Genomic DNA, 8,737 nt, shown 5'->3' on the forward strand with positions numbered 1-8,737 from the left:
TGGAGATCCTTCCTGTTCCTCACTGCAGCAACGGCTGACTCCTTAACTGTAGTTTAACTCTGACTTGAAGACATTTCTAGTTAAAACAAAACTATAGGTTTGAAAATTTAAAAAAATATATTTCTGTCTTTTTGGCTAAATACTTAAACACATTAGTGATTAACAAACATTACCTCCCACACATAAAAAGCACACAAGATTTTGAATTTCAACAAGACAATCTAAACATGTGAATTGTTAAAAATCTTATCATTGCCATCAAAGCCTTTTAATTCATCTAACAATAAATCAAGCTGTAGTCAAAGTTTTACATGAATACAGGAAACAAAAAAACACAGAAATACATGCAGAGAGAGAAAAAAAAACACATTGACAAAAAACCAAAACGTCATTCCTCTTCATTTTGCTGGATTATAAGTTAGAGACGTTTGATTAACCCTTGTGCTATCTTAGATGACCCCACCCTTACATCGACGTGTTCTCCCTACCATGACAAAGGTGGATAAAGGTGGAAAGATTTTATGTAATCCATGGACACCAGTGAAGATCACAAATCATTGAAGAAAAGAGGTTCAGAGCACTGTCTAGTGGGTCTAGATGACCCAACTCCCAATGTTAACATGCCTAGGATAGCACAAGGGTTAAGACTTTACTTGCTGTCTTAACAAAGAGTAATTTAGACAAACACTTCAAAAACAATTTTTCCCTTTTTAAAAGATTATCAAAGTTCTTCCAAGTTTCCAAAATCATAAAAAAATCAACACGTTATTAATAACAGTTTGAAAAATATGTTTTTTTATTTTTTTTATTTTTACTTAGTAGTTTTTTATATTGAGGTAATTTAAACATTATTTATACTGAAAAATTCCAAACATTAAAATTATTAACTGTAGCTTAAAGACCATTTGTATGTACATAGAAATCAACACTTTAGTTGAAGATTCCAAATAAAAAAAACATTACTTACCCTTTTGTGTTGCAGCTCAAACACACAGCAGTGGTGAAAAAGGATCTCTAAATTCTGGTGAAGTCTTTACAGAAGTAAACTTGGTTTGCAGCTGAAAGCTTAATGCGGAACTTCTTTAAAATCTGCCTGTGTGGAAATTTAAGACACTTTTTTACCACAGATGTTTGTCTGTTATAGTTATTCTGCATTTGGAGCAGCAGTGGACTGGAAGACATCACAGCTCTCATTTCACTCAATGTTCAGAGTTTATTCTCAGATCATCTCTTGGCTGAGGATCAATTGCTATCTTTCAAAATAAAAGTCTCATGGAGCCTTTTTAGATTTCCACATAAGAAGTGAAATAAAGTTTGATAGGAAACTTTGAGTTGTCTTTGTGAATTTATGAAAGCATCTTAAGAAACTCATTTTTTCTGCTTATTTCTCAAAGTCTCCAAAAGTCAGCAGTTAGATTTCCCTGTTGTGAACTTGAATTTGTGTCACTCTGTGGACCTAGAAGAGGGTGGGACTTCATTGCCATGTTCTGTAGTTTTTTGCATTGAAATAGATTGCATCTTTGTCATTTTTTACTGACCTTTTTCCGGTTCTTTATGACAAGAATCTTGCTGGTCATGGATGTTTGCAAAGACTTAGCCATAAGTTAAGCAACATTTCAATGTCTCATCTTGGTGGGTGTAATGTAAAGCTGATTGTCTGCTTTTTTCTGCAGGAAAACTTGCAATTAACAGAACTTCCTTTGCTTATTACGATTGTAACTCTTTTGGTTAAGTAGTGCATTTTTAAAGAAAATTAAAAAACAAGAATTTAAGTTTCTAAAGGTCAAACTAAAGCTTCTGTTTTCTGGTGCTGGGCCAGAAGGACTGACTGAAACTCTGGTGTCTTTAGGGCAGGGGTCGGGAACCTTTTTGGCCAAGAGAGCCATAAATGCCACATATTTTGAAATGTAATTTCGAAAGAGCCATACAATAATGTAGTGTCCCTTCCCCACACTGAGGCACGGAGACTTAACCTCTTTTAAAGTTCTTTATTCCGATTACTGCAGACCGCAACAAACGCCGTTCAATTAATTCAGCAACTCCTGAATCTCTCCCGCCGACACGAGAGCGCTTCTCCCAACTTTATATTCCCCTGCTCCCGCTGCAGCCCTCCCATTTCCCTTATTCGGCCCATAGCTGAACCCCATTGGTCCAAACTACCTAACAACAGGCTGAGCGACAGAACTGAGGGCCAATCAGATCTCTGCTTGACGCGTTCAATGAACTCCAGAACTTTTAACGCGGCCCAACAGCCATCCAACTCAGTCCGCGACAATTTGTTTAAAACTAAATATACAAATGAATGTGTGCATTTGATTTAATTTCAACATTTTTAAAGTACAATAAGTCTGTGGATTCTTTTTAATAACATAGTTATGCTGTTGCTAATAAATGATGAGTATTTCTCGTGGTAGTTTTGCTGATGGTCTAGTCTGGTTGATACGTGGTGAGTTTCTGCTTCGTGCAGGCGTTGAGACTTTAAACGTCATCGTAGGCCTGAATGTTCTGTAGATGTGACAAAGACTGCTCACATGCAGACGGGGAGCCAAACATACACTCACACGCTGCAGTGAGTGACGGGAAGCGGGTTTTACGTTTTTACAATCCCTGCGCGATTCACCTGCTGCCTGTCCCCACAACACCTCAGCCCCACCCTCTGCTTTCTCCCTCACACATCCCGTCCCCGCATCTGCGCGCTCTCTCTCAGAGACGGGAGCGCGCAGTTTTAGGCACGTCAATTCACAGGTTTCCAGCTGGTACAAACTCTGTGAAATAATAGATAATAGTAACTGATAGCGCTGGCGCAGTAATCTAGCCACAGGGGTTGCAAGCCAGTTGCCTCTGTGCCGGTCCCAAGCCCGGATAAATAGAGAGGGTTGCGTCAGGAAGGGCATCCGGCGTAAAAATTGCCAAAATAACCATGCGAATCATCCACAACACTTTTGACATACCGGATCGGTCGAGGCCCGGGTTAACAACGACCGCCACCGATGCTGTTAACCTACAGGGTGTCGGTGGAAATTTGACTACTGTTGGTCGAAGAAAGAGGGGAGGCAGAAGGGTCCGTGGCCAGAGAGAGAAGGGAAAAGGCAGGAACATAGGTTTGAGAATAGGGACTCTTAACGTTGGCACAATGACAGGGAAAGGCAGAGAGCTGGCAGACATGATGGAGAGAAGGAAGGTAGATGTACTGTGTGTGCAGGAGACAAGGTGGAAGGGCAGCAAGGCACGTAGTATTGGAGGAGGATACAAACTGTTCTATCATGGTGTTGATAGGAAGAGAAACGGGGTAGGTGTGATTCTGAAGGGGGAGTTTGTAAACAGTGTTCTAGAGGTGAAAAGAGTCTCAGACAGGATGATGAGCCTAAAGTTAGAAATTGAAGGGGTGATGGTGAATGTAGTCAGTGGGTATGCGCCACAGGTTGGCTGTGAGTTAGAAGTGAAGGAGAGATTCTGGAGTGAGTTGGATGAGGTCATAGAGGGTATCCCCAGAGGAGAGAGAGTTGTTATTGGAGCAGACTTTAATGGGCATGTTGGTGAGGGCAACAGAGGTGATGAGGAGGTGATGGGCAGGTTTGGTGTGAAGGAAAGGAATCTGGAGGGACAGATGGTGGTGGACTTTGCGAAGAGGATGGAAATGGCTGTAGTCAACACTTACTTCCAGAAGAGAGAGGAACATAGAGTGACATACAGAAGTGGAGGTAGGAGTACTCAGGTGGACTACATCCTATGTAGACGAGGTCATTTGAGAGAGGTTAATGACTGCAAAGTGGTGGTAGGAGAGAGTGTAGCCAGACAGCACCGCATGGTGGTGTGTAAGATGACTCTGGAGGTCAGGAAGAAGAAGAGAGGGAAAACAGAAAAGAAGACCAAGTGGTGGAAGCTACAGAATGAAGAAACTTGTGAGGAATTTAGGCAGAAGTTGAGACAGGTCCTGGGTGGTCAGGATGAGCTTCCAGATGACTGGGAAACTACAGCAGAGATTATCAGGGAAACAGGTAGGAAGGTGCTAGGTGTGTCATCTGGAAAGAGGAAAGACGGTAAAGAGACTTGGTGGTGGAATGAGGAAGTACAGGAATGCGTCCAGAGGAAGAGGTTGGCTAAAAGGAAGTGGGATGTAGAAAGGACTGAGGAAGGTAGACAGGAGTACAAGGAAGCGCAGCGTAGAGTGAAGAGAGAGGTGGCAAAGGCCAAACAGAAAGCTTACGATGAGCTATATGACAGGTTAGACACAAAGGAAGGAGAGAAGGACTTGTACAGGCTAGCCAGACAGAGAGACAGAGATGGGAAGGACGTGCAACAGATAAGGGTGATTAAGGACAGAGATGGAAAGGTGCTAACAACCCAGGAGAGTGTACAGAAAAGATGGAAGGAGTATTTTGAGGAGCTGATGAACGTGGAAAATGACAGGGAAAGAAGGGAGGAAGATGTGGTTGTTGTGGAGCAGGAAGTAGCAGAGATTGGAAAGGATGAGGTTAGGAAGGCTCTGAAAAGGATGAAGAGCGGAAAGGCCGTTGGTCCTGATGACGTACCTGTGGAGGTATGGAAGTGCTTAGGAGAGACAGCAGTGGAATTTCTAACGAGTTTTTTCAATAGGATTCTAGAGAGTGAGAAGATGCCTGAGGAATGGAGGAGAAGCGTTCTGGTTCCGATCTTTAAGAACAAGGGTGACACGCAGAACTGCAGCAACTATAGAGGAATAAAGTTGATGAGCCACACAATGAAGCTGTGGGAAAGAGTAGTGGAAGCCAGGCTTAGGAAGAAGGTGGAGATTTGTGAGCAGCAGTATGGTTTCATGCCCCGTAAGAGCACCACTGATGCCATTTTTGCTTTGAGAATGTTGATGGAAAAGTACAGAGAAGGTCAGAAGGAGCTGCATTGTGTGTTCGTAGATTTAGAGAAGGCGTATGACAGGGTGCCGAGGGAGGAGCTGTGGTACTGTATGAGGTCGTCTGGAGTGGCAGAGAAGTATGTCAGAGTAGTTCAGGACATGTATGAGAGAAGTATGACGGTGGTGAGATGTGCTGTAGGTCAGACAGAGGAGTTCAAGGTGGAAGTGGGACTACACCAAGGATCAGCCTTGAGTCCTTTTTTGTTTGCTATGCTGATGGACAGGCTGACAGACGAGGTAAGACAGGAATCTCCCTGGACAATGATGTTTGCGGATGACATCGTAATTTGCAGTGAGAGTAGAGAGCAGGTGGAGGAACAGCTAGAGAGGTGGAGGTTTGCTCTGGAAAGAAGAGGCATGAAGGTCAGTCGTAGTAAGACAGAATACATGTGTCTGAACGAGAGGGATCAAGGTAGAAGCGTTAGGTTACAGGGGGCTGAGGTGAAGAAGGTGCAGGAGTTTAAGTACTTGGGGTCAACAGTTCAGTGTGATGGGGAGTGTGGAAAAGAGGTGAAGAGGCGAGTGCAGGCAGGTTGGAGCGGGTGGAGGAAAGTGTCAGGAGTGTTGTGTGACAGAAGAGTGTCAGCAAGACTCAAAGGAAAGGTGTACAAGACAGTGGTGAGACCAGCTCTGCTCTATGGGTTAGAGACGGTAGCAGTGAGACAGAGACAAGAGGCTGAGATGGAGGTAGCGGAGATGAAGATGTTGAGGTTCTCCTTAGGAGTGACCAGGTTAGACAGGATAAGGAACGAGTACATCAGAGGGACGGCTCATGTTGCCTGTGTTAGCGACAAAGTCAGAGAAGCCAGACTGAGATGGTTTGGACATGTTCAGAGGAGGGATAGTGGATATATTGGTAGAAGGATGTTGGAGATGGAGCTGCCTGGCAGGAGGGCAAGAGGACGGCCAAAGAGGAGATACATGGATGTCTTGACAGAGGACATGAAGTTGGCTAATGTTAAGGTAGAAGATGTCCATGATAGAGTGAGGTGGAAAAGGATGATTCGCTGTGGCGACCCCTGATGGGAAAAGCCGAAAGAGAAAGAAGAAGATAGCGCTGGCGCAGATTTCTCTCTCTAAGCACTGCTACTACTGCACGCCTCTGGCATCGCATCGCGCCCGAGAAGGACTGGTCTAATGAAAAAAAAAAAACTATAATTAAAGATTTGTCTGCGAGCCACATGTGACCATCAAAAGAGCCATATATGGCTCGCGAGCCATAGGTTCCCGACCCCTGCTTTAGGGGAATCTAAAGAAGATTTTTTAAAACAGTTTTATAATATTTTTTTTAGTTAAAATGCAACATAATATTTAAGTTTATATCAGTTAAATAATATTTAAATCACACAAACATGTGAGTTCAAAGACACATAAGAGCCTCCATGTTTCCAGTAGACAGCTGTGCATGTTATTCTCTTTCCATGATGGAGGTGTGAAGCAGTGAAGTTAAGAACAGAGATCTGGACTTTGGTTTGGTCCTGGTTCTCCTTCAGTGTCTCCTGACTGTGGGCCAGTTTGGGCGTCCATGTCAGAGTTGGAGGATGAAGCAGACAGGAAGCTGGAGCCGAGCACGTCAGACTCACTGAGGTTCCCTCCTTCCCTTCCAGAGCTGGTGGAGTCAGAGTCGGTGAAGGAGGAACATCTGGGAGGAAGAAACAGGTTGAGGTTGTTTGTGTGATTTCCAGGGTGGTATAATTTAAGAATTCAATACATTTTTATCAGTTTTTGAATTCATCTCAAAGAAAAATGAGAACTTAGCTTTGACCTCTGCTGTCAGAGTTGCACATGCATACGTCCATAATAAAGGATAATTACTTTCCAGTTTATCAGAATGATCAGGATTCAATTTATGATGCTCTGGCATTTCTTCATCTGCAGTGTTGGTTGTGTTTTGTCTCCTGACTGTTCGCTCATTTGGGCGTCCATGTCAGACAGGAAGCTGGAGACAAGTTCATTAGAGTCACCAAGGCTTCTACTGATCTACAGCCTTTTATGTGGTTTTTTTTTTTCCAACATGTCAAGATTTTCAAAATGGGTAAACTTCCTTAACATTGAAAAGATATTTTAAGAATTGACAAAAATTTGGATCAAAACGAGGAAGTCACCTCTAAGAGTCTTGCTTCTCAGAACTATTGTTATTAACATCTTACTGTAAAAATATTTTCTGTAATTATGAGTTGAAAAAAACTCCAAGATGTAATAAAAAATGTAATAATATTTTGAAAAAAGTTAACTTAACACAACTTTTCTAAAAAATCCTTTCAGGTGAGGCTGCTAGAAAGTAGGATGTTATAGTTTCACGTGACACATTTACTGTTTTCAGTTAGAAATGACACTAGAGGGCGCTATGCTGACATGCTGCCAAACCAGTAATAAGATGTCTGGTTTTCAAGTGAAGAGTTTCACAATTTTACTGAGAAGTCGACATAGACAGGAAGTCTTTCAAGATTTCAAGATAAGTTTTTTGTTTTGCATCTAAAAAAGAAACTCAAAAGCCAGTCAAAAACAAACCAATTAATTGCAAACTTAACATAAAATATGGAAAAGTGGACTGACTAACCTCAAATTAATAAAAAGAAACAAAATGTTTAAACATCCCATACAGAGTAATCAGGAGCTGAATGGATGGATCTTTTTGGAGTAAACTGCATTTCTCTCTGACAGTTTTATGTCGTGTTGCGAAACTGCAGCAGAGCGAGCAGCCGCCTCCTGTCTCTGCTCATCAACATTATTATAGGTGTCATTATCCGTTTCCATGGTTACCCTTTTAGACATAAAAAAAGGAAAGTACATTAAGCTTTAAATGCATTTTAATCTCTAACTGCTAATAACTGCTTCAACAACTCCAAGTCAAACTACCTTATTCTCGGCCCTCATGAGAAGCTGACCTGAAGCAGCCGTGTCAGTTTCAGCTGTGAGTTGATGCTTGGAATGACAAACCGGAAAAATACAACCGAAGGTCCATCATCAATGGATACTTTCATGTACTGTCCAAAGAATGAGAAACAAATGAACTGTTTTTACTTTTATTTTATTGATTAATCGTCCAACAAAACCAACATTTAGACCTTAGATGCATGTATCATAAAAATAATATATGATGCTAACTTAAGTGAAACTGCTCACTTACCAGATAACTAGAAGTAGAGAACATACCAGCAGTAGTAAAACAGCAGTAGAGGTCGTGAGCCATACCAAGAGTGGGTCTACTTGATCTGAAATCCAACAAAAAGTAAATTCATGTGGAAAATATATTAATTTATCAAACCAATATAAATCGATTAACTGAAATACCTTTTAGTGTTTTTGAATTGACAACAGTTACTAGATCATAAATTGAGATCAAACAGGAATAGTGTGATTTTATAGGATGTGAGTCTTCACTCGTGCCCTGCAGCATTTATTGGAGCTGAACCAGATGTTCTGCAACTCATGTGTCTGTTACTTTCAATGAGCCATTGCTTGTGTGACTGTAGTTTTTTGGGTTTGTTTTTTATGCCGTCATCATTTTCCACTCATTGTTCTTTGATATTTTTTCTTAAAGTTGTTTCAGAGTAAATGCAACTTTTGACTACATGAAAAGCAGGGGACCACAAAGACTGTTGACCACACTGATACAGTGTGGTCAACACTCATGAGTGTGAAACTGAAGCAAATACTCACATTGGATTCCTGCTGTTCTGATGAGGCAGACAGGAAGCTGGAACCGAGTACGTCAGAATCACTAAGTTCCCTCCCTCACCACCAGAACTGATGGAGCCAGTCGGTGAGGTAGGAACATCTGGGAGGAAGATGGTTTGGCACCACTAAATGTGCATCCAATATGCAGGCCATATTCTGTATTCA

The 8,737-nt window shown here is 41.8% G+C and overlaps 1 long non-coding RNA gene across 1 annotated transcript; it reads right to left on the bottom strand.

Moving 5' to 3' along the window:
• Positions 1–6,222: 6,222 nt before the first annotated feature.
• On the bottom strand, positions 6,223–8,259 carry LOC144984648 (uncharacterized). Its single transcript, XR_013648471.1, has 4 exons — positions 7,751–8,259; positions 7,452–7,655; positions 6,707–6,830; positions 6,223–6,533 (listed from the first exon to the last, which is right to left on the bottom strand). It is a non-coding gene; the product is annotated as an uncharacterized LOC144984648 (long non-coding RNA).
• Positions 8,260–8,737: the final 478 nt, after the last annotated feature.

This window comes from Oryzias latipes, chromosome 16 (genome assembly GCF_053564925.1).
Source record: "Oryzias latipes strain Hd-rR chromosome 16, Olatipes_Hd-rR_3.1".
Taxonomy (NCBI): domain Eukaryota; kingdom Metazoa; phylum Chordata; class Actinopteri; order Beloniformes; family Adrianichthyidae; genus Oryzias; species Oryzias latipes.